General features: G+C 44.1%; 1 protein-coding gene across 2 annotated transcripts in view; it reads left to right on the top strand.

The window, feature by feature from the left end:
- The first annotated feature begins 18602 nt into the window (after positions 1 to 18602).
- HS3ST1 (heparan sulfate-glucosamine 3-sulfotransferase 1) overlaps positions 18603 to 26062 on the top strand; it is a 28470-nt gene continuing 21010 nt past the window's right edge. The window contains exon 1 of one of the 2 annotated variants that reach the window (XM_032333853.1): positions 18603 to 18994. The gene's annotated coding sequence lies outside the window, so the exon portion shown is untranslated. The other variant, XM_032333854.1, reaches the window with a different exon arrangement.

Below are 26062 nucleotides of genomic sequence, written 5' to 3'. Positions count from 1 at the left end.
CAACAAGTAGATACAATAACCATCATCTTTTTTGGACTAAGAAACAGGGTCACAGAAAAGCCATGTGCCGTGGTGGATGTCATACAGTGAGCCCTCAGTGGAGCCACATTTCAAATCCAGGTCGTTTGACTTCAGAGACTACAGGCCTAACTCAATATACGGCTGTTGTTTCTTAACAGAATGCATATTTCTTGATCATCTGCTACCTCCAAGTCATTATTTTAGCTACTGGGGGTGGGGACTAGAGGAGGGGAAAATAAAATAGATACTTTCCTTGCCTTGAAAAGAGTAAAATCTGTTAGGATGGACAGACCCACTTACAGAACTCTGAAACTAGGCAGATTGCAAGTATAAGCTTCTATGTCTGGTTAAAAGCTACAGGGATTTGGGGATACAGAGAGAGAAATGGGGATGGGTGGATGGCAAGTTGTGGAGACCCTGGGAATCCTTTAATCGTGGCCCTAAGTGGATTGTAAGCAAAAATAAATAAATAAATAAAAATAAAAGCCAGTCCCTCTAGTGTTGACGCTTGAAAGAGGATATCTTGGAGGAAGAGGCAGCTGATTCTGAGGCTCTGACCTCATTTTTCAGATTCCCTTAGCTTTGCACCCCTCTCTGGTTCCTGCTATCACCATCCTACTGGCTTCTGAGGGTAGTAATGTTTTTCAAACACTCTGGCCCAGACAAAAAAAGATCTTTCTATTAACTCCCCACTGTACAGCTGAGGCCAGGCTGGAATTAACAAAAATGAAAATCAATAAGTCCTTCACTAAATGCTCAGGCATAGAAACAAGAAAATAAACTGTCCTATAATATCACAACTCTGTCTAATAGGACTGCTCTGTCCACACAGAACCACCCGGAAGAAGGACAGAACACCTGTGATGATACCTGCTCTTCTCAGACCGGGGAATCCTCAAGTTTACAAATGCTATTCTCATCCCTATCTGTAATCTGGACTCCTTGATGTCTAGACAAGGAGATGGAGAGAGGTCTTCCCTGGATCTGGTGCCTGACCTCTTAGGTCCAGCCTCCCATGTTCTATCTCACCTCTGCTCCAAGTAGTTGGAAGTAACTGACTTTCTCCTCCCGGCTTTTCTTTATGGCCTTTCAAAGAACACCATGGCTACCTTATCTGAAATCAAGTCTGGACACTTGTTAATTAACTGCCTAAGTTTGATCCAGATACCTCATCTTCCTGAGTTTCTGTTGGTGAACTTAGGGGTGTGAATTAGTGGTTAACTCAGTCCCAGTTCTGACCTTTCTATAATTCTAGGCCCATTTGTGGGCATGACTCAAGTTGCTCATCACATATATTTTGCCTCATCAGTAATACATTAAGGAAAATTGCCTGAACCTGAAAGGTCAAGTCTATGAGGAGGGCCCATGTGCCTAAGCTCAAAGATCCATTGCTTTCAAAGAATTAGACTGGGTGAGTAGGACCCGGGCTCCTGGATTCTCTATATCTACATTCACAGTATTGAAAGTGCATTAGGACTAAAGGAATCCTGGGGCCCTTTCCATCTCTGGCAAGCTCAGCCTCAAGTAAAAATAGTGTGGCCAGTATAAACACAAAAGCTGAGTCATCAGCTTCCCCTCAGGCCCCTGCATCCAGTCTGTAAGCCATCAGAAATGGCATGCAGGATTCAAGCTAGTGCTTTCCTATGATCTACAAGTCAACGCCCTGGTCACTCACCACAAGATGATTAGCATATATATGGAGGCAACAGAACTTGGATATGAGGATGAAGATGATGATAAGGCTCAAGCACTAAGAGGATAATGCCCTAGTGGAAATACAGAGTGGCCCAAGGTGACCTTATTGACATCACCATCATCATATCAACTGTGTGTTGAAGGCCACACCATTGGCAGAAGGCTTTTCACCAGTAAGGCACCTAGAACACTGTATGCTTCCACTTTGGCAGATTTGGGAGAGTCAGACCTGGAAGATACAACAGAACCAAGGTGGAAATGCCTCTCAATGACAGTAAAATTGGGATCAAAATCAGAAACTCTGCTCCAATGGAGAATCAAAGTTAGGAGACCAGGACGGTAGGAAACAAATATTGAGACCTGGATGCAGAACCAAAGAATTCGGAAGGTAGAAGAAGAGGAGAGCCAGGACCATTGAATGAGACAGAACTACATTCTGGACAAAAATGGAAACAAACAAACAAACAAACAACAACAACAATATACTCTATTTCTGAGGTTGGATATTAAGGTGGCTTTTTACATACTGGTGGAATACTACATGGGAATCATGAAAGTCTCTCTAAATCAATCCAACTCATCAAAAAGAAATAATGGACTTATGTTTTCTGGGTTCCATGGTACATTGGCTTCCAACTGAATTTGGTTTCTTTCTTCCTTCCTTCCTTTTTTTTTTTTTTAAGATTCTTATTTACTTATTTGAGAAAGAGAAAGAGAGAACAAGCTGGGAGAGGGACAGTGAGAGAGGGGGAAACAGGCTCCCACTAAGCAAGGAGCACAATGTGGGGTTCGACCCCAGGGCCCTGGGATCATGACCTGAGCTGAAGGCAGATGCTTAACCACCTGAGACACCCAGGCACCCTTGGATTTGGTTTCTACCACATAGTTGCAGGGTATATTACCTACATATCACTGAATAACAATTTACAACAAATCTAACAGCTAAAAACAGCACGCGTTTATTTTATCACTATTTCTGGGGATCCAGAGTCCAGACCCAGCTTGTTCTCTGCTTCAGAGTCTCCTCTGAATGCTATAGTCAAGGTGTTGGCAAGGGCTGCAGCATCCCTTCAAGATTTGACCAGAGGAAAAAATCCTCTTCTGAGCCCATGTGATTGTTGGAGACATTCTGTTTCTTGCAGGCCATAGGAGAGAGAATCTGAGTGTTCTGCTGACTATCAGTTAGAGGTTACTCTCATTTCCTTGACATGTGGCTTTCCCTGAAGGGCAGCTCAAAACATGCATGGCTTCTTTGTAGACAGCAAGAATGTCTCCTAGCAAGACAATTATAATCTCATATAACATAATTGTGTGCATGAAATCACCTATATGCCATCACCTTTACAATATTCTAGTTGTCCGAAGCAAGTCAGAGGACACATCACACTCAAGCAGAAGGAATTATGCAAAGGCTTAAATGGGAACCATCTTAGCATCTGTCACACATAAATAGACCTGCTAGTTGGGGTTGGATCTCAATGCTACTCTACTATTCTCCTTGAGGAATTAAACAAAGACACCATAGTATGTGATATAGTTACAGACTCCTAAACGAAACAGCATAACTCACTAGGTGTTCAGAGTTGGTGGGACAAGGTTATTTCTCCTTCCTGTTGGCTAATAGTTGAATTTCCATCACCAGGAATAAAAGCTTCCTTTTCCCAAATAGCCAAATGAGGCAGAGAACTTAACAAGGAAAATTATTAGGAGTTATATCGGGGTCCTCTAAACCTACTGTACGAGTTGAGGCAAATTTTGGTTATAAAGGCTTGTGAAGAAAGCTTAAGGGATTTGGTTGACTCACTATGAGTCAGTGGTGTGATGTGGCTGCCAAGAATAGCAAAGGCTATGTTAGACTCAGTGTAATTAGTCCAGATGGAGGATTAGTCCGGAGGAGATGACCCTTTCTCAATTTGTGCTGCTGCAGCCACACATGAAGGCTAGTGCTAATGTCAGATCCCACATTCTAGGAGGGACATGGTCAAAATAGTGTACCTGTAAAGGAGAGTCCCCAGGAGGTTAAGGAGGTTAAAACCATAGAAGATAGCTAAAAAAATGAGGACTGGGAATATTTAATCTGTAAAGATAAGCTCCTGAACTAGAAAGGAGTATTGTTTTGAAACACTAGAAGACTGTCTTATGGACAAGATATTGGGGAAGAAGTTCTTTATAGGAGCCTAAAGGTTAGAGCCAATGCTCTTAGTAGAAATCTTGGAGGATCATTTGTCTGCTCAGAGTGAGAAACATTCCCCAGGGGGTCCAGCAGTCATAGCAGAGGACAGATGTTTCTCACCAGAGGTCTTCATTGTGTCATTCAGTTACTCAACAAACACTTCTTAGGTCCAACTGATGACCAAGGACCAAACTATGCAGATGCCCAACAAAGAAAATGTATCCCTGTCTTTGACGACTGTACCTTGAAGACAAGAAAACAAACAATTTCAATGAAAGATTGAAAGTAACCAACAACCCCCAAGACTCAGACGTGCATTTCTTGGTCATGTCAAATCCAGGGGGCACAACTCACTTCCTGTGGCTCCATGTGCCTTCTCATTCTGGGACTTGGGACAGAAAAACAAAAGTGCTAGTAGGAATCTTGTGATGTCTTTGAAAATTTCCGCTCCAGGGAGGCTAATTTGCTCGCATTACAAAGGCCAGAGCGTGTCACTGCCAAGTCTTGCCACACAGCAATAGGCACCCAGGCTGTACAGGGTAAAGGAAGCAAATGTTCCTACAGGGCCCTCAAGTCATTCTGTGGGTGTTGAGGGGACATGATTTTGTGGAAGACACAACTACTTAGGAGGGGCTTCAAGGAAGAGGGGGTCACTCTTGGCTGTGTTAGGCCAATCCCTCTTTCTTTCTAAACTCTCTATGCTCAGACTTTTATGCGATATAATCCATTTCAGTGTGAATGTTCATAAATTAGTAATTTCTGGCCTGAACAGGATGGTTTCCTTGCCTGGGGAGAGGAGAGAAAAAGTAAACAAACTTTCCACTCAGGAAGCGAACTCACAGAAATTTAAATGAGGTAAATGAAATTTAACAGTTGAGAAATTACAACTGTGAAGAAGTAGGTTAATCCAGGGACAAAAGGGAGTGAATCAAGAGAAACATATAAGAAGTTGAATTTAATTAAGGGACCTAGAAGGAAGATATTAGTAGCCATTCTCCATGAGGAATAATAAATGAAGGATTGTGTGTCATATTGGGTTGTAAAGGCCTAAATTATGGTCCTCCTCACGCTCCCCTCCTGAAAAAAGAATTTATTTAATCTATCTGTGAAAATTTCACAGATGGAGGGAGCAACGCAGGCTGATTACAGTGTGTTTATTTGTTTGTTTTTAAGAAATTCTTATTGCCTTGGCCACCGGGAGCAAAGCAATTCCCAGTACGGGAGAAGAGAAAAATGGTCTCTTTTTCCTAAGTGTGGCTGGTGAACCAAGGGAAGTTGGATGAGGAAGGAATGGGCATGTAGCCCAAAATACTTCATTGCTCACATTGCACGTCCTTTAATTTTTAATACATTTTATTTCTGTGTTCAGGGAGGCTTTGTTATTTTAACCTCCTGATGCAAAACCATTCCTTTAAAACTTTTGGAATTAACATGCCAAACGCTAACTACAATGTGTAAGGGCTGTGAGATGTTTCTTCAGTAATTTTTAATTCAAAAACTACCTTGTTGTCCTCAGAGGAAAAGCACAATTTTAGTATTTTTAAAATAGTGTGGTGATGGTAATAAAATAACAGCAGTGTTTCCCTCCAAAGCTATCCTTGGGGTCTTGGGTGGGCACAGTGAGCAGTGAAGGTGGTGAATGCCTGTCCTTCTGGCCATGCAAAACAAAGTCATTTAGATAGAGGTGACTACTAGAAAAGAGGCAGATCTGAAGTAAGACAAAATCATTTATTTGGGTGTCTCAAAATCTGTTGATTTGGGGATTAGAGATTAGGGTAGAAATCCAAGTCATGCCGAGTAGGGAGCAAAAGTCAAGGGCTTTTAAAGGCAAAAAGGAATGGTTTTATAAATTGTTTACTAATAATTTGAATTGATGTCAGTGGTAGAAAACTAATCCTGGCCACCTGTAATTGGTTATTAAGGCTTTCATTCACTAAATAAAATACTATTACTGGGCAACTTGCAGGTTTTTGTGCATAGTCCTTGGATTACTTGCAGTTTGGCCCAGTTCAAAAGTTCATGGTTCTATCCAGTGAGAACATGTATAAGGCCCACCTCCTTAATGATTCCCCGGCTCCACTGTAAGCCCCTTGACATAAGTAACTCTATTTTATTTCAACTCTCACAGAAGGAAGAAGGCCTCTCGGGAGCTCTGTGTCCACAACCTGCTAGCAGTGATCTTGGCTAAGAATAATAAACATTTATTACACATGCCATATGCCACATATGATTCTAAACTTTTACATGGATTCACTCATATAATCCTGGAGATGGTATCATGGGAAGTAGGTATTATTCTTTGTCCTACTTCCTAGATGAGAAAACTGAGGCCCATTAACTTACCCTAAATATGTAAAGATCTTTTATAAGTGGATAACAAAAAGAGAAACAATCCAATGTGGGGGTGGGTGGGAAATGGGCAAAAGACATGAATTAGCACTTTATAAAAGGGAAAATCCAAATAGTCATTAAATGTAGGAAAATGTGATTGACCTCATTGTTCACCACAAAAATCCAAATTAAAACCAGAATGACACACCACTGCCTATTCCACTGAGTGCTTACAATTAAGCACCCTGATGGCACCAAGTGCTGGAGAAAAAGCAGAGCAATGGATACTCACACATCCCTAGGGGGAAAAGAGTTGGCCAAACCTCTCCGGATAACAGTTTGATATTAACCACTCAAGTGGGACATTTGCAAGTCCTGTTACAGAAATTTCACTCCCAAGTGTAGAGCAAATTTAAATATTTGCAAACAAAAAAACAAAAACAAAACAAAAACAAAAAATGAAAACAAAAAAACAAAAAGTGAAAAACATGCACAAAAAAATGAAAACATGCACAAAGGCATTTATAGAAGCATGGTCAGGAAAGTCCTAAATTAGAAACAATCTGAATACCATCAGCAGTATAGGATGACTAAGAACATTCAGTATACGCATACAATATAGTACTTTCCAGCAGTAACAACGAACTTCAACTCCAGGAAACGGCATGGATGAATCTCATAAACATCATTGAACAAAAGTGTGAAACACAGAAGAAAACTTTATGGTTGCATTTATTCAAAGTTCCAAAGTTTGCAAAATTAGTCTCCAGTTTTAAAAGTCAGGAGAGGCATGATGTTGGGGGAGGACAGAAGGAGTAATGATGAGGACAGGCACCAGTGTCTTGAGGAATGACCTCAGTGTTCTTTGCCGTGACCTGAGTGGTAAAGGAAAACCTCTCCATGTGTCTTGAACCACTTCTTTACTTCTGGTTCAAGAATTAGGTTAGGAGTCCCTGCGTGGCTCAGTCAGTTAAACACCTGACTTCTGATTTCAGCTCAGGTCATGATCTCAGGGTTGTGAGATGGAGCCCTGCTTCAGGCTCTGCACTTGGGCATGGAGCCTGCTTAAGATTCTCTCTCTCCCTCTTCCTCTGCCCCTCACCCCCTCCAAAACCAGATAATAACTGGGCTACTGGTCACTTGACCTTCTTCAGAATTCCACACACAATCAAATAAGAATTCTTTTTTCCTTCACCGAAAAATACTGAAGTATTATACAATAATTATTTTTTTTAAATCAAACAGCTTGTCCTTGTTTGCACCTATTTCCAAGAAACTGGGAATCCAAATGTTCAAGAAATGTTATGCTTAATAAAGTTAAACTTAGAGACTCTAACTACAATAAATTGGCAGTTTCAATTTCATTTTTTATTTTCCTTATCATTTACCAACTCTTAATCCAGGAATTGCCTTTGGGTGGCTAGTGGAATTATTGTCTTGTTTTGTTTTTTCCTCCTTTCTCATTTTCTGTGATTTTCCAAATTAGCTATAATGAGAAAATATTACTTTTGATAAAACAAGTAAAAAGTATACTTTAAAATGTAGCTTAACCCCCAGATAGGGAGAGGTGGAGATCTAAAAGTAGCATGGTCCTCTCTCATGTCTCACTCTGCTTCTGCAAAAGCTTCTTCTCTCCTCACTTTCACAGTAAACTCAGAATTCTGCCATTTCAAACTCCTCTGATGAAACCAAGCCATGATTCTAGGACTCTAGCCCAAATCCCACCTCTTTGTGAGGTTTTCCTTCCCTGACCAGCTAGCTGGAAGCTGGAAAGTCCCTAATGGTCAAGTTAAAATGATCTTCTTTCTCTGAACACATCAAACATTTTGAAGATTGGTACACATTCATAGGACATAGCAGTATCCATCTCTTGAATGATGGGAGGGCTTACTGATTGATAAGTGCTTCACAATTTGATTCTGTGTTTTTTATTTTCTTTATTAGAAAGGTCATGTGGAAGTTGGGGGAAGATCATGTGGAAGTTAGGGGGAAAATGTTATCAAACACGACTTAAAGGTGATATTCTCAGGATCTTGAAAAATAACACATTGTTTTTCATTGACCTAAAGATTTTTTTTTTCTTTTTACATTTTACATTTATAGAATTGGATTATTTTATGATGGACAGCATCTGACTATTATTGACAGTCATGTATCTATCATGACCCTAACATCATTTCCTGCTCATGGATGAACTGAATTCCATGCTTCCAAACTAGCCTCCATGATCTCTACTTCCTGGAGTTCATGCTTTTTGGTGACTTCAACCCCTTCAGCGTGGGCTGACTTGCTTCCAGCAAATAGAATATGACAAATGTGGCAGGATGTCACTTCTGATGTTAGGTTATAGAAAGATAATTCCTTCCATTTTGAGTGCCTTCTTTTGTTGTCTCACTTGTTCACTAGGAGGAAGCCGACTGCCATGTTTTAAACATCCCTACAGAGATGCCATCTACCCAAGGAATTGAGGGAGGTCCCTCCCTGAGGGCCAGGGAGAACTGGCCCTCAGTCCAACAGCCTGCAAGAACTAGATCATGCCAACCGCTGAGTAGTGAGTGATCCTCCCTCACTGAGCCTTCAGGTAACAACAGCCCTCTCTCACACACACACACATGCACACACACACACACACACACACACACACACATACACACACACACACCCCTTGCCTAGAATCTGAGCTACTCTGAGCCAGAGGACCCAGGTCAGCTGTGACTAGATTCCTGACTCACAGGCATTAAGAGATAATAAATGTGTTGTGTTAAAACAGGAAATTTGGGGGTAACTTATTATGCAGCAGTATCTAGTTATTTTTTTAAATACTTTTATTTATTTATTTTACAGACAGAGATCAGAAGTAGGCAGAGAGGCAGGCAGAGAGAGAGGAGGAAGCAGGCTTCCTGCTGAGCAGAGAGTCCAATATGGGGCTCGATCCCAGGATCCTGGGATCATGACCTGAGCTGAAGGCAGAGGCTTTAACCCACTGAGCCACCCAGGTACCCCAACAGCAGTATTTAGTTAATATACAACTTACTATCACTTCCATTGAGATATTAGCATTATTTGAAGTACATGTGGTAAATATAATTTTTTTTAACTGTCTTGAAAAAATGTACCAAGAATTAGCTTTGGAATAAAGAGGTAACATACATGCAAAAGAAACAGAAACAGAGCTTTGAGGTAATAGGACTTTAGGAAGGCACTGTCCTTATTTGTAGGAGTGTGACCCAGAGTTCTACATTCTTTTACAAAGGAAAAGCTGAGTGCTTTATGAGACTGTTCATCTAGGCCTACTTTAACAAGGTACCACAGACTGGGTAGCTTAAATGGCAGAAACGTATTTCCTCATTATTCTGGAACTCAGAAGTCTGAGATCAAGGTGATGGTAGGTGGGATTCCTCTAAGGGTGTTCATTCCTCCTTAGATTGCAGATGATCTCCTTCTCCACATGACTTCATATGGCTATTCCTTTGTGCATGTCTGCACCCTAATCTCCTCTCTTATAAAGACACCAGTCCTTGGATTAGGGCCCACACTAATCACCTTATTTTCACTTAATTACCTCCGGAAAGTCTCTAACTCGAAATACAGTCACATTCTGAGTGTCCTGGGGAGTTTTGGTATGGGCACCAGTCAACTTATAACATTACACAAGGTAACTAATGTAGTTCACCTTCTAGGTATGTAGGATACAGACATCTTTGGAAGTCATTATTCTGCCTTACTGTGGGTACATAATGGAAGAAAAAGCATGGAAAATTTCCTACATGTCCCAGCATCGAATGGCATGTCCCACATGTGAGGGGACTAGTGCTAAGCCAAATAAGAGGTAGAATACTGTGTTCTGCACAAGAAACAGCTCCTGTTCTGCATTATTTCAAAGGAAAGAAGCTAGTTGCTTGGTTTTCCATCCGGCCCTCTTCCTCTTGCTCTATTGTGCCCATTCAGTGTCAATCGCTTTTCAAGTGAATGTAAGTCAGCTCAGGCAATAATCAACACTCTGGTTAATGGCACTATTTAAGTCAGGCATGGAGGGTGCCTGGGTGGTTCAGTTGACTAAGTGTCTGCTGTAGGCTCAGGTCACGATCCCAGGGCCCAGGGACTGAGCCCTGTGCAGGCTCCCTGCTTGGCGGGATATCTGCCTCTCTCTATGTCCTTCCTCACCCCTGTTCATGCTTGCTCGTACTCTCTCTCTCCCTCTCAAAATAAAAAATCATTCTTAAAAATAAATAAAATCAGGCACAGAAATTAATATTTTCTGTATTCAACCAACTCAATATATATTTGCGATGTGCCACATAGTAGCTAAGTCATCTTACCTAAATCTCAAAGTACTGCATTCTGCAGGAATTACCATTGTATTTGTTTATTTTTTTAAAGATTTGTTATTTAAGAGGAGAGAGAGAGAGAGAGGTTGTGAATGAGCACGAGTGGAGTTGGGGGTTGTAGAGGAAGAGAGAGAATCCTTATGCAGATTTCCAAACTGAGTGCAGAGCCCAGGCCTGGCTGGATCCCTGAACCTTGAGATCATGACCTGAGTTGAAACCAAGAGGTCAGACACTTAACTGACTGAGCCACCCAGGCCACACATCTGCTTGTTTTCTAAAGGAAGAAATGAGTTCAGAGCAGATATGCAATGGACTGGAATCGCAAATAATCATACTCAGCTTGTCTGAACCCAAAGCTTTGCTCTTCAGAACTTGCTTTCTTTTCTCATCTGTGATTTTTTTTTCAAGCAACAGTGACTTCTAGGCTGATGTTGTCTGTTCACAAGAACTGTTTTCTTAAAGGGCCTGTAATCCAGAAGTCATTCAGGTTCTTACTAGTAAAGTAGACGGGTTTTGTTGTATTATTTTCTGCTAAGAAAACAAGGATCATCTGATTTAATTCATTTTTTACATGATTTTTCTAAAAATTTATTTGGCAGAGAGAGAAAGAGAGAACTAGCACAAGTAGGCAGAGGGGCAGGCAAAGGGGAGAGGGGAGAAGGAGGCTCCCCACTGTGCGGGAAGCCTAATGCACAGCTGGATCCCAGGACCCTGGGTATAACTGACTGAGCCACTCAGGTGCCCCTGATTTAATTCCCTTTTATAATAACAGCACATGTACCTTCAGTGTCCAATATGTGCCTGGTGCTTTGCAGGTAACAACAAGAGAAGGGTGTCATTATTCCCCTCCCCCCTTTTACACAGAAAGAAACGGAGGCTAAGAAACTCGGGTGAAATCTGCAATTTCTGCAGAGCTAATACTGCAGCACCCCAGCAATCTGATTCCATTACCTGCCCTCCTGGGGTTTGTGTTATCTACTGAATTCTGGGGGAGTTCATGTCAGGTTCTTTCTTCTAAGCCTAATAGGGCAGAAAGACAGACTATGAACACAATAGATTTACAACCACCCCAGGAAAAGACCATGGCCATGGTAACCATTAGAGAATAGGACAGGACATAATGAGCTCTGATTGTTGGCAAGGGGTCCATGAATTGACAGCCAAGAAAGAAAAGGATCAAGAGAGTTAATCAGTTTTGGGGTTTTAATTGGCCTTAAAAATGCCTTCCCTCTCCCCTGCCCCTGTTACAAAGACTAAGACAGATGAGAGATGAGTTAAGTCCGGTCTCACGGATAGAAGCTAGGTTGGACAACGTAATGGTGTGAGAGCCATGAGGCTCTGCTGGCTCAACCCCAGAATGGGTTGCACTTCCCCAGGGAGAAAGAGACACCTCCACCCCAGTCCAGACCTCCAAGCCACGTTGAGGACCCCAAAGGAGCAGGGAAGCCTCACAGGTTGGAGCTCCCTGCAAGCACCCCTGCTCCCAAGAGGAAGGGCAGAGCTGATGAAGCATCTACAGTTTCTCCTCCCCAAGTTTGCCAGTAACTTAGTCCCATCTGTCTCCCTAGGCAGGCAGAATATCCTGCCAATGCAAGCAACTTCCAGAAAGAGGTGAATCCATAAAGGCAGGCCAAGGGTACATAAGGAACGAGAGCTCAGAAGGGCATTGCGGCCACCGCAGGATACACTGACACCTTTCTGATTTCCAACCATGTGACGACTGTTTCCAGCTCACTTCTGATCTCCAGGGCTGGAAGAGAATAAGAGCTAAAGAACTTGGTGACACAGGGATGAGTGAGCAGGGACACCGGCGCTGAGATCGGAGGCACTGCGTGAAATCGAGGGCCCCAAGGTGAGATAAAGTTTGCCAGGAGCTGCATCTCTCTAGCAGCTTTTATTTTTAAGGGCTGATAGTAGGCGGGGAGAGAAAAAACGATTATACCGAGAATTGAGCTTTGTAAGCTTGGCTTTTCATTTTGTCAATTAGTTTACAAAATGCAATTATAACAATATTATGAATATTGGATTTAAACACCTTATGGATAGTTAAATTTCTAGAATGTGAGTACATTTTGAAGGCACAAAGAGGAACCCAGATCTCTGCTCCCTCATTGGGAGATAAAATATAAAATATACTGGAGACTTCTTTCTAGTTGTATAAAGTGAACACATGCAGTTAAAAGAGGAAAGAGAAAATTATATCATGAGACAGAAAAAAAGCATAGAAGGACTTGATTTTGACCTGGTTCTAAATCTAGCACTGCTAACTCGGTGACCCTCAAAAAATTATTTAACTTCTCTGCACTCATGTGAAGAATGCGGGTAAAAGAGAATGCATTCAAATCGCCCAGCATAAAGCTAATCAATAAATGACGTGATTTTTATTTACCTATACATACATCTTCCTTATTTCCCATACTGTTTGATGAATTTTCCTAAGTATACAAGTTAGCCAGTTTTACAGTAGTTCACAAATATTGCTACAAATAGATTGAGATATGCTCACTTGATCATTTAAAAAGAAAAAAAAATAATTTAAGAGTTATTTGCCTGAGCTTTGAAGCATGCTAAGAAATACTACCACCATAATGGGGGGGGGGGGGCTAGTTCTTTTGAGTATCACTGTAAACCTTTTCATAGGAACAGTATTCCAAAAACCTGAGGAAAGAGAACTCTAGTATCTTTCAAGAGATTCTTGCTTTGGCTTTGTTTTCAATCTGCAATCAAAACAAAGCTTAGAAAAGAGAAAGCAATGCTGTCAGTTTTCAGGGACAATAGGGCCACCCTGGAGAACTTCAGGAGGTACCCCCAGAGGAGAGAGCTACTAGAAGGGTGTGCTGCTTGAAGTTGAGAACAGAGAGGATGTTGGAGTTTGGTAGTCACAGTCCAAATGCTCCTTGGATCTTCCTAGTGTTCAGAGAACCGGGAGCTCATGAGAATTGTTGACTGAACTGTAATTTTTTTGTTCATGCGTATCTGTGAGCACCTTTATGTAAGGCATTAAATTTTATTCTATCCATAAATATACCTACTACAGGGCTGTGATACCTGATGGACATTGTCAGCAACCGTAAATGTTTCAGCTCATCTGATGGGGCTGGAGAGAAAGGAAAATATCTTTATTACTATTATTATTATTATTATCATTATCATTATCATTATCATCATCATCATCTTTTCTTTTTTTGGAGAGTTGAACTTTCCAGCATCCTTGAATAAGGCCTAAAAGAGAAACTCAGCAAGACCTGCTCATCAAAACTTCGGTCAGTTTTGGTCCCAGCAAACCTAAAACCAAAAGGAGTGCCACAATTTCCCACCTCCCTGAAGGCATCCCAGCACTCAGCAGGGCCTAATAATTTGAACAAGGGGGCCACTTCAGGCCTGCAATATTGTAATTTTTTCACTGATATGTGTGATTTGGGGCAAAATTTGACACGGGACCAGAAGTAAAAGCGATATGTTGCCTAGGGCTGTTTATCGAACACAACAAATGGACTGTAAGGAGTGTGTGGGAAATTGCGTTTATCATGCTTACTTCACCTGAATCAATTAGGCATTCACTCTTACATTAGTACAATGTCACCATCTGCACAGAGCCAATGATTTCTTCCTTAGAAGTCACAGGAGACCAGGGTACTTTCAGAGTCTCCAAAAATGTTTTTATTTCTTTTAGAGCTTCCAGGCCTCAACAAATATGGAAATAGATAAGAATAATATATTCATCTTTACACAAATGTGGTCATGGAACTTAATTTTTAATTTATTAGTTCATTTTGAAGGCTAGGTCCCACAAAGGTCAAAGTTATAACTCAACCCTGCAACCACACAGGCAGAAAACAAATCTGGTGTCACGAAAGGGATAAACATCCTGTTTTCAGAAAAAGGCATCAAATAATCTCTCAATCTGGATGGGTGGGTTTGTTTGTTTGTTTGTTTTGTTTTGTTTTGTTTTGTGTTTTGTTTTTAAGATTTTATTTATTTATTTGACAGAGAAATAGAGCACAAGTAAGCAGAGTGGCACGCAGAGGGAGAGAGAGAAGCAGGCTCTCTGCTAAGCAGGGAGCCCTATATGGGGCTCAATCCAGGACCCCCAAAAGCATGACCTGAGCCAAAGGCAGCCACCTAAATAACTGAGCCACCCAGGTGTCCTGGGTGGATTGTTTTTAAGGATGATAGTGAAGTTGGAAGTCAGGCTGGTGGGGGAGGCATGCAATGGGTGAGCTGAATCAGAAGAAATCTTGATCCTACATGTTTTCTGGATATGACCCTCATTCTCTCTCTCCCAAGCAGGCTGCTCTAGCTAATTAGCAAATCAAAAGAAATGGAAAAAAATTCTAGACCTGAGCACAATCAAATTAGCAGGAGTTATTTGAGGATACCATTTTCACACAGTGTAATCATGCTCTCTTTGTTTGGGTCAAATGAGCGAAAATCATCATGGAAACCCAATGCCCGCCTCCCCACTCCTGCCCAGCCAGCTCTCTGGATGGTGGCATTGCATATCTCTTCTCATATCTCTTCTCAGTTTTACACAGTCTTTTCTATAAAGACAGGGATGCACAATGTACAATTAGGCAATACACATCAAGCTTCCCCTACAACAGGACCTTTTAAAAATGCATCTGACTTTTCAGGTGATTCAGCAGTGAGAGCCATTAGTGCACCATCTAAATCGGGACTTGGAAAGTTTATTAAAATTGGATTTTTAACCTGATCCCAATTTCCTCTGCTTCTAAAGAATCCCATTGGACTCCTTAATATTCATGCTATTAACCTGAAAGATTCAAACTGTCATTATGGGAGGAAAGACGATCCAGGATAGGTAGCCCCACAGGCAGGAGTTGCAGATAAAGTCACAATGAACCCAGGCAAGTAAAAGGACTGTGGATCCTCCATCTTTAGGAGAAGCAAGCTCTCTCTTTTTCTCTCTCCCCTTCTTCTAAACTCCCTAGTCCATGACATATTTGGGGAAAGAAAGCAAACAGAAATAACAAAAGCAAACATAAGCAAACCACTTAATTACAGAAAGCACTAGACCAAGAGTCTAGTTTTTAATGGAAGGGTTGCTGCCTTGATAACTCATCTCCACTTCTGGTGCCCTAATTACTCCCACTCACTCACATCATGACTTTTAACTTCTGTGCCTTTGCTTTTGCAAGATGACGAAATCATAGGAACGCCTGTGTGGCTCAGTCAGTTGGGTGTCTGACTTTGGCTCAGGTCATGATCCTGGGGTCCTGGAATTGAGCACCACATAAGGCTTCCTGTCAAATGAGGAGTCTGCTTCTCCTTCTCTCTCTCCCCTTACCTGTGCTTCCTCTCTCAAATAAAAATAAAATCTTTTAAAAAATGAGGCAATTATAATTTCTAAGAGGTCTGGTACAAGGACAAAACATATACATACTGTAATTCATCTTGCCCACGTGCCGGGCCTCAAAGCTTTGAACGAATCCCAGCTGGTATTACTACTGATTGTTGGTTGAACGCATAGCTCATTTGGTTTTGTTTCCATTTTATTCTCTCAGGCTTTGTCTTCTGTAGAACACAGTTTGCCACTTAACTGATGCCAGTGAGTTTTGGTACAGTTGAGTTGTGGGGATCAGTCTGGTTTCGTCTTGAGATAAGACTTTCTGCTTCCCTAGGGCACAGATGGTGTCTTCACTGTCCACTTCTTGCTCAGTACCTGGCATAGAGTTGAACACATACTAGGTGCTCAGCAAAGACTCTGGTATCTTATGATAACAGGTAACAGATCATCTATTTAAACCATCTCATTTTCTAGTTGATGACACTGAGTAAGAGGGTTTTAGGCCAGACATGTATCAATGGCAGCCAGTCATCAAGAGCAACCACCACTGTGTCTCCTGTGAGCCTCCATTCTGACACCGACAGCCCTAATAGGGAAACACATCTGACCCAATCCAGCAGTCCTTGAGGGGATACACTGTTTTAGATACTGTGCAATGTTCTGGAGAGACAACACAGAGTTCTCTTTGGTTCCCATCATGGTCCCCATGATCTAGTGGGGAACCCAAATCTCTAAGCTGATATTTTCAATACAATATTTGTGCTGTTACACCAGAGCTGAGTTCTGGCAGTATGTAAATGCTAGGTTAGTAAACCTAACAGGACTTCCCAGGTTCGCCGCGAACGCAGAATCATGCAACCCACAACCCATGCCCAGAAGAGGTCAGAGAAGGCTGTTTAAGAGAAATGACAAATTCCTTGCCAGAGATATAAAGCTAACTAAGAACAAAAGAGCCAAATAATACTTTCTTACTTGTCTGAACAAAAGAATGCTGATCATTGATCAATGAACACTGGCAGACACTTAAAAAATGAGAGATGTTAAAATCCAGTCCTCAAATTCTTAATCACTTGCCAGATCTACTTGGGGTTGCTTCTTGCAAGTAAAGTTTCTAGCAGTGACTCAGGGCTGGGGCCTAAGGTTCTCCTTCTTTTTCAGGACTTGTAGTAGGGAACCAAGCAGATCTGTTAACCTGCTCTTGGCTCCCAGGGTGCTAATGGAATCACTGCCAGCATCCCTTTGCATCTGGCAAATGAGTAGTGAGACTCAGACTAGGTAACAGAAACACTTTGAACTCTCAAGGAAAAGTAACCATACCAACTTAGAACATCAAAGCCGCTCCCTGTTCTGAAGAACCCATGATCTGCACTGGGCTTAGTTGCTGGTAGAAGCTTAAGGATACCAGTAATTGGCAAAGGTTTATCTCAGACTACCATTTGACCTGTGCAACCTCCTGCATGATTTTATACAGCTTCATAGGATGGAGGGTGGGGGGGAATACTCCTCTTAAAGCTAACATAAATTTAAATGCTGAGGCTATTCAAAGTGGGGCTTTAAAGTGACTATATATATATATATATATATATATATATGCTCACATATTAACATTAGTCTGCTCAGAGAAGTAGCCAGGGTCACAGAAACCTCTAAAAGCTTATTTTCCAAAATAAGTCTTGTTCTTGGCCTCCCAGATGCTATTGACTTCATCAGATAGCCAGAGATGCTGGTCTTTGCTCTGCTTTCTTAAAGGGCAGTAGGTAACAACTCATGAGTAAAGGGGTCAACTTCCTATGGCAACCATTCCATAAATGGGAAAGTATTTTTAAACCAAGCAAAATTAATGACAGAATTTTTAAAAATTAATGACAGATTGAATGACAAAGTCAAATTCTTCCAAATACTTATCTTCCAATATTTAAGATATTGGAAGATCTAGTGAAACGTCAAATTACTTTGATGTTCATTTGGCAGTTTTCTTTTCTCTTTGCATGTTTCTTTCCTCTCTCCTTCCTTCTTTCTAACGTGTTTGCTGACCTGCCTTTGAGGGCAGCTTCCTTTGGCTCAGGAAAGCTGGTAAGCAGGCAGTGCAGCCTCTGTAAGGAGGCTGGAAATCTTAAATCTGAAGTTGAGCTACTTGGACGCTAGTCGAGTTCTCCCCCAAAACCTCCAGCTACAGGATCTACAGGATCGGGGAGGGGACAGAGAAACCCTGCTTCATTTCAGGACTGGCGTTTACCACCCTGGGGTACTAGTAAAAGAGGTGAATTCTCCAGGCTCTCCAGGTAAACCTGCATACACTCCCGGGCGCGAAACCGAAGTAGAAGAGCCTGTTCAATGGCGACCCCGGGGTGTTCCGAGGCCTGTTCCCTGTGCGGATTCGGGCTCCAGCTGCCTGGCCGCTGGCGTACCGGTCCGGAGGCGGTGTAAGTTCCAGGGAATGGCGCCTTTGGCCTCCAGGGCGGCGCAGGGAGCACCCGCACCAAAGGTTGGTTACGGACGAAGGAAACTGTGCAGACCACCTCGCAGGAGCACAGCTCCGGGAACACTGGGGCTGAGAGTGCGCAAGGCGGTGGGCTGAAGTTTGCGCCTACCCTTCCCCAGCAGGGGGTAGGAAGTAAACAGGACTTCCCAGGTTCGCCGCGAACGCAGAATCATGCAACCCACAACCGGCCCCACCCTCCTGCCGGTCTGGTCCCCCTCCTCCTGGACTGAAACAAGGAGCCGCGGAGCCGTGTGGCCAGATGGACTCGTCAGAGACACGGAGCCCTCCGGGCTCAGTGCAGCACCTGAGCGGGCCGGGCAGCAGTGGGCGCTCGCGATCCTCCTCTGCCCGGCTCTCTCTCCCTCAGGACCCGGCCTCCTCCGTCCCCTCCTCCTGCTCCGGCTCCTCCTCCTGCTCCTCCCCTCCGCGGGACTGTTCGCTGAGCCTCCCGCCTGTAAAGTCCCCGGCGCGAGGGCAGTCACCAGCCGCCGCCACTGCCTAGTCTCCGTGCGTGCCCGCATACCCCGCCTCGCCCGCCTGCCCCGAGGCGCCCCGAAGCTCGCTCCGCCAGCCGCCGGTTCTCCGCGGAGCTGCCCATGGCTCAGCCCGAGAGCCGACTTCGGGCGCCGGACCGGCTCCACCGCGGCGCTGCTCAGGTGAGTGCCGCGCGCTAGGGGCGGGGGCCGCCCAGCAAGAAGGAGTAGCAGGACGGGGAGCCGTCGGGGTGCCCTCAGCTGGCGCCGCGGATTTAGGGCGAGTGCAAAGCCCAAGGTGAGTCGAGGCTGGAGCAAGTGGAGTGGATGTGGGGGATACAAGGAAGGAGAGACACGGGGTTTTCCATCCTTCTCACCTCCTGTCTTGCTCTCTCAGGTCTGCAAATCCAGAGAGACTGTTTTTGTTGTCGTTGTTTTGTTTTAATAGGCAGGTATTCGGGTTTCTGACTTTGTGGATTGGATCCTCCCCCAGCAGAGTCAAGAGGCTCGCTCCTGCCCACCGCATCTCCCTAGGAAAGTGCGGGGCAGCCCGAGCGCAGCGCGCTCCAAAGCCAGGGTACCACTCCGTCTGGGAGCTGGGGCAGGGATACAGTCCCCAGAAGTCAGTGGGTCGAGTGAGCATTACGGGTGGGGAAACCTAGGTCTGTTTGCCCTTGCATTTGGTCGGAGTGGAGGAGACCTGGGGCATCTCCCGGGGGGCGGGGATGCTTGGGAGGAGAGATATTATAGGTAGCCTTTTTTACGAATGCCAATTCTATACCGTCCTGCTATTTCATTTTACTCTTTCCGATTTTTTTTTTCCTGCCTCTGTTTCTATTTCGAGCACCTTGGGTGGTGGCGGCAAATGAGGGTGCAGGGAGGCGAGGCGCCCACCCGCGGAGGGAGCGAGTACCCCTCTCTTAGATCCAGGGGCAGACTCGGCGAGCCTGACGTCTCCAGGTGCGCTCTCGGAGTCAGACCGCGGACTGCGCGCTACTCCCCCTTCTGGCCCCAGCCTGTCCCGGGAGCCCGAAAGCCGGCTTCCAGAGCCGGGAATAGGATGGGGAAGCCGGCGAGAGCAGAAGCAGGGATCCAGGACGCGGGTGTGGGGTGTGCTTCGCTCCGAGGTTGTGTGCCGGCGCTGTGCGCCCTCCTTTTCACTTCCTCGGCTGGCGGGCGTCCCCGTTTCCTCGCACACCCAGGCCCCTCTCTTGGGAGTGGGCTTGCATCCCTCCTCCGCCCTTCACTGTGCAGGACCAGACGTTGCCTTGCCTTGCCTTGCCTAGCGCGAGTCTCGCTCCTCCCCCAGCATTATCTGTCGGCTATTTTTATCCACTACTTGCAGGAAGATGCTTTTGGGGGGATTCTGGGGAGGAGACTCCAAAGCCGCTCTCTTCGCACTGCGCTCCCAGAAGCAGTACCCTGCTAAGAGGGAGCGGCCGTGAGGAATGGCCAAGGAATTGGGGATGGAGTGTACGCGCTCCTCCTCCCGCAGTCAGAGCTCTCGGAACCCGGCACCATAGGCTCGGCTGCGCGGCTCGCCCGGGGAGCCGGTCCGGGGAGGAGCCCCTAGCGTCCAGGCGCCTTCCTTGGCAGGCTTTTATGGCTGCAGCCCGAGCGCACGCATGATCCTTTGGGTCCTAACTCTTTTTGCGATTGCGCTTTGCAGCCAAATCTCACTTTATTGTATTGAAATGGAATTACCAACTTCCACTCAAGGGTTAATTACTGGAATTCCGTCTTTAAAAGGGGAGGAGGGACATAACCGAACTTCTGCCGGCTTGTATTTCTAAAACCCATCCTTTGGCATTTGGAATTATTCTTACTTTCAGTGTTTTCAGTAAAATTGGGTGCAATTGGAATAAGCCTAACCTCATGAAATTCCAGTAGATGGACGCCTCAGGGCCAAATTCCCGCTTTACTCTTTGTATTTCCAGGGCTTATATTCTTCTACTCCCGTAGGACTGCAGAACTAACACGTTCAAATGGACCCTTTTGTTACATAAGTTTTTCTCCCGCGCTAGAAAGAGAAAAAGATCAGCTTCTTAAGGAGTCTTCAGGGGCTTCCACGGGTCCCTCTAACTCTTGGCCGGCCAGAACTCTGCCAGGTGGATCAACAACTTAGTGACTAAGCACTCCTAAGTCCTAGCAGTTAATTAGGACAGGAGCATTGAGTGAGGATTGGTGAAGCTGCCCCGTGTAGGATGCAGTCTAGTTTTAAGATGTTTAAGATGGGAGTTTTGGGGTTTTTGTTTTTGCTTTGCTTAGGAAACTGGTGATAAAGAGGTACCTTGAATGTGCAAATGGGATCAGGAAAAGCCCAGGCCTCTTAGCTCTGTAATTGGTTCACCTACTATGAACCCAGTAGTCCTTCAGCTTGAAGCCATGCTTTGCGCAGTGTAGATGTTCAGAAACCCTTTTCTTGGACTCCAAAATATAGCTGAAGCTTGTGCTTTTATTGTCAAAAGAGGAAACCCCCTTCCTGGAAAAGCCCTGAAAGAGCCCTTTGAAGGGAAAGCCATATAGGAGCTTTTCTTACTTTGAATCACCATTTGATGGTGCTTGGAAGGGGCTGGAAATATGGACTGCCTTTCCCCTCTGCCAGGGCATCTACCCAGGGTAGCACATGCCTGCTGTGAGTACTGAGTCCTGTTCTCTCTGTTGAGGCTAGAGTTTGGGGAGAGCAACTCTAAACTGGATTCATGCCCTGATGGCCATGAACCTGTACCCAGGGTCAAGGCTCAGACATCAGGTTGCAGGGCTTGTCTTTAAGCCGGAGTCCTTGCAGTCTTAGAGGGGATGAAAGCACAGCTGGAGAGTAGTAATGTTCTAGCAGCTATGTAAAAAATGCAATAACTTTTCAGGGGGCATTGGAAAAGAAGGGGGTTGTTCCCCATCACTTTGATGTGTCCTCCTTCAGCACTAATGATGACCTAGTGCTTCCTGTAAAGCTGCCCTTTCTAAGTGGGGAGGCTGGGGAGTCTGCTAGCTGCTTTTGGAGCCAGCTTCTTGCCCCAGACCTGAAGCAAAGACTCCTTCCCTCACTAAGGGAAAGAATCTCTCGGTTTCTGTCTCTGAAAAATAGAGACTGAAAGGTTATTATGAAAAAGTGAGAAAATGTATGTGAAGAGCATTTTGGCAATTCTAAAACCCTGGTGGAAAATGTTAAGGGCTACTGAACATGCTTTTCCTTGCAAAGTTCATTTGGCCTATTTTAATTACAATTTGTGTATGTCTGTGTGAATTACATATGCTAAACATTAAAAGGAGGAGAGGCTTTCATGTAATGAATCAGTATCTCCTTGTGATCACCTGAAATCCATCAGTACCAGGCCTCAATACTTCTCAGAACAATTAATTTATTGTTTTCGGGGTCAGAGTTAATTTTTTAGAGTTTTTGTTTTTGTTTTTAACTTCATGGATTTTATATGTCCTCAATTATTTCTTTCTTTCTTTCTTTTTAAAGATGTTATTTATTTATTTGACAGACAGAGATCACAAGTAGGCAGAAAGCCAGGCAGAGAAAGAGGAAGGGAAGCAGGCTCCCCGTTGAGCAGAGAGCCAGATGTGGGGCTCTATCCGAGACCCTGAGATCATGACCTGAGCTGAAGGCAGAGGCTTTAACCCACTGAGCCATCCGAAGGCCCCTCAATTCTTTCTGTCTATCTTTCTACCTATCTGTCTGTTTGGAGGAAGGGCCCTGATACTGATTAATCAGAAAAGGAAGAAAGTTGCAAATGAGTGTATCAGTTAGGGAAAAGTGATACATGCTCAGTTTCAGGAGATAAGTTAGGTCTTCCTTGGCTAAAGCTGTCGCCAGTATAAAGGACTGGCTCTCTGTTGCATTTTCAGCTTTCCAGATTTGCCCTTAGGACCTAGCTTAGTGCCTGGTCACTTAGTAAAGTCTCCGTATTTTTGAAATAAGTGAATGAATGATTGAACAGCATCTTCACAGCAACCCTGTGTTGTGCACAGGCAGATGGCACGATTTCTATTTTAAAGATTTGGAATCTGCAGATCAGAAGAAAAGTTAACTGATTTTCTGAAGGTACAGAGGATTCCAGATTGGAGTTCTGGTCTGTCTGTTCTCATTCTGCTCCGCTGTACTACTTGCATTGTCCTACCCCTCCCTTCACAATTAAAACCCTCCTCACTCACAGTGGACGTTTGCATTTTGGAAAGGTGCTCACAGAGGGACTTCTCAGTGGGAGGTAAGGTGCTCTCTCTCTCTCTGCTTGTTCATCTGGGCCCTGCACGAAGGCTCAGTAGGATGAACTCACCTGGGACGTGGCATCTTGCGGGACTAGCTAAAGGATGCAAGGAGAGCTAAGTGTACGTTTACCACCCTGAGTCGTGAATCAGGTGGCGTCAGCCACAGCGTGAACATGTCAGGATTTCCCCAGAGTTCTGTTCCCATGGCATGATCCTGCCATATTCCCTGACACTAAAGTTCCCTCCATTCCTTCCCTTTTAACAAGCCTGGCTTCTCAGCTTCTCCTCAATTCCTAGCTGTAGCCCTTAGTCTTCAAGTCCATTCCGTTTTCTCTTTGAGTTAGCCAGAATTGTAACGAGCTGATGTGCAGCCTCTCCTGATCCATCTGCAGGCCTGCCTCTGGCATGATGCTTTCTCAGCTTCCTCCACCCACAGGGAATTAAGCTCATAGCTTTTTCAGTTCGTTAGAATAATATTTACTGGGCCATAGTTTTTCAATAGTTATGTGGTACCACCAGACTTCTAGAAAAATGAATACATTATTCTTCCGAGGAAATGCTGTAACATAAGGGAAATAGATCCCAGTTGGCATCTTTACTTTTTTTTTTTTTTTTCCCCCCATGCTGCCTGCTTTCTGGGAGCTTTCCAGCAGGGGTCACACACCGAAATGCCTTCAGTAGCCAGGCAAGTCACAGCCTCAGCAAACAGGCCTTACTGCCTCTGCCTGGGTAAGAAGTGTGTGTGTGTTGGGGGAACAGTGAAGCTCAGACCCAACATCGGTTGCCAGTGGGACCTCCAGCCCAGTCCTGCCACATCTGATTTTCTTTTTGTTTTTGGTTTTTTTTCAAGATGGGCTGTAAGTTCACAGTTTTATGTAGAATCTACTGAGTTTTAAGTGCCAGGAGCTAAGGCAATATTTTGAAATAATCCCATCTGGGCCATGCAGAACACTTCTGTAGACAGCCCTTATATCCGTGCCATGGGCCTCCAATATAGGGTCTGTGGCTTCTGGGGATAGAAAAGAAATGGTGAGAATATGAGACTCCGTGAAATCAGCTACCTGGCATGTTGGGACAAGGGTGTGTTGGGCTTGCTGTGTAGACAATAATCCAGTATATGGAGTGTTTGCTCCTGCTCTTCCTGTTCCTTTAGGAAGCAGTTGTAACACTACATTTAGACCTTTAATACATTTGTACTGAGTTCTGACCATGGACCCAGGATTGTGTGACGCCATAGGGAGTAACACAGATGGGAATCCTTGTCATTGTCTTTAGCTTCTAGTGGATGGGACAGAGGAAAGCAAGATAAACAAGTACAATCTGTCCTATGTTAGAGAGTGATGTGCTAAGGATAAATCAGGGGAAGGCCATCTGAAAATCCAGGGTGCTGGAGGTAAAACCTCAGGCAGGTAGCCAGGGATCTCAGAGTTCAGTCTCTGACACAACATATTCAAAGTGAAATGTCACCATCTGACATAAAAGATTTCTGAGTGTGGGCATTTGGACCCTTGATTATATTCTCGGAGTTGCTATTGTGGATAAACCCCCGATAATGGACTTCTCTTCTAATTTTAATGAAATTGACTACTGAGCCCATTTACTGAGTGCCCACCATGTACCAGACACTGGATTCAGTGCTGGTATGCATTAACACACAAAACCCACCAAGGACCACTCCTCAAGGAAATTGTAGACCAGCACAGAAGACATCAATAAATGATCCCAATAGAGTAGGTAACTAAGGTGAGCCAGCAACAGGGGAAGGCTGTCTTCACCATTGAGTCTGGGCACTCAGAACTCTGACAGTCAGCACCTTTTTACGAGCATCTGAAATGTGCTACAAAGAGTTTCCCTCTCTGTTGCTCTACCTAGTTGAAACAGGGACTCCATCATCAGTGAAGATATTTTGAAGCTTTCATTTCTTTACCTGGCAATGACATTTTGTATTATTACCAAAGCTCATTCTGCATCACAAAAATGAAATATTTAAAAAACTGATTCTATGTGTGAAACGTACTTGTGCCCCTTGGAACTCTGATACACCCTCCCCCAAATTGCCCCAACTTTTTATGTTGACTCTTGTCACCTGGAGCAGTTGTGCAGAAGAAAACAAACAAACAAACAAAACAACAACAACAACAACAACAACAAAAAAAACAGATCTTGTTCTTAACGAACTTAGAAATAGTCTTGCTGTCAGATAAATTAGAACATTTGTGCATGAGGTGGTGGTGGTGGTGAAGGCATAGTGCTTGGGCCTCTGCCTGGGTCAGTGGTAGCCCTTTCCGGGAGAACACCTCCTTGAAATCACTGTGTTTATTTCTCTCATTGCAGTCCTTTCTCTCACAGCAGGATTTGTGGCAATAATGATTATCTGGAGTCCTCTTGTTACTTTCTGTCTCTGACTCCACGTCAGAATCCGTGCCCTAGGCAAGCAGACATCTGGACCCACACCAGTGTTTCTCCCACCAGCTCCTAGAACAGCGTGCCTCCTTCCAAGTGGTTGCTCAGAAAAGAAACAAGAGGCAACGTTTCTGTCTGGGGGAACTAGGGAAGGCATCGTGGGGGAAGAAATATTTAAGGAAAGAGAGAGGCATGGAGGGAAAAGCCAAAGAAAGATGATAAAACATAGTCAACATGTGTGTAGACCACCCCCCCCCCAAGCCCTTGCTGAGGCTCATTTGTCCCAATTAGGGATTCCCCATGTGGTCAGCAGGTGAGTAACCGGCATGTTTACACACGCACCCTTCACTGAACAGATTCCGGTTGTGCAAAAGCACTCTGGTATGCAAAGAATGAAAAGAAGATTTCAAAAGAATTTGTAAAAGATGAAAAAAAAAAAAAGAGAGAGAGAAAAGAATGAAACTGATAATTCCTTATTTCTGTTTACTGGGCTAATACCCATGTTCTCCTTTTTGTACCTGGTGCTTTGAGGGACACAGGGAGCTTCTAGCATCTTCATTCTTATATTTAAAGAAATTGAGGTCTGGGCAACTTTTCTTAGATCCTCAGAATGAGGGCGGCAGACCCCAGATCCAC

The sequence above is a fragment of the Mustela erminea genome, chromosome 2 (assembly GCF_009829155.1).
Source record: "Mustela erminea isolate mMusErm1 chromosome 2, mMusErm1.Pri, whole genome shotgun sequence".
Taxonomy (NCBI): Eukaryota; Metazoa; Chordata; class Mammalia; order Carnivora; family Mustelidae; genus Mustela; species Mustela erminea.
Note: the sequence above shows the minus strand (reverse complement) of the source record. Positions and strands in the feature narration are given on the sequence as shown.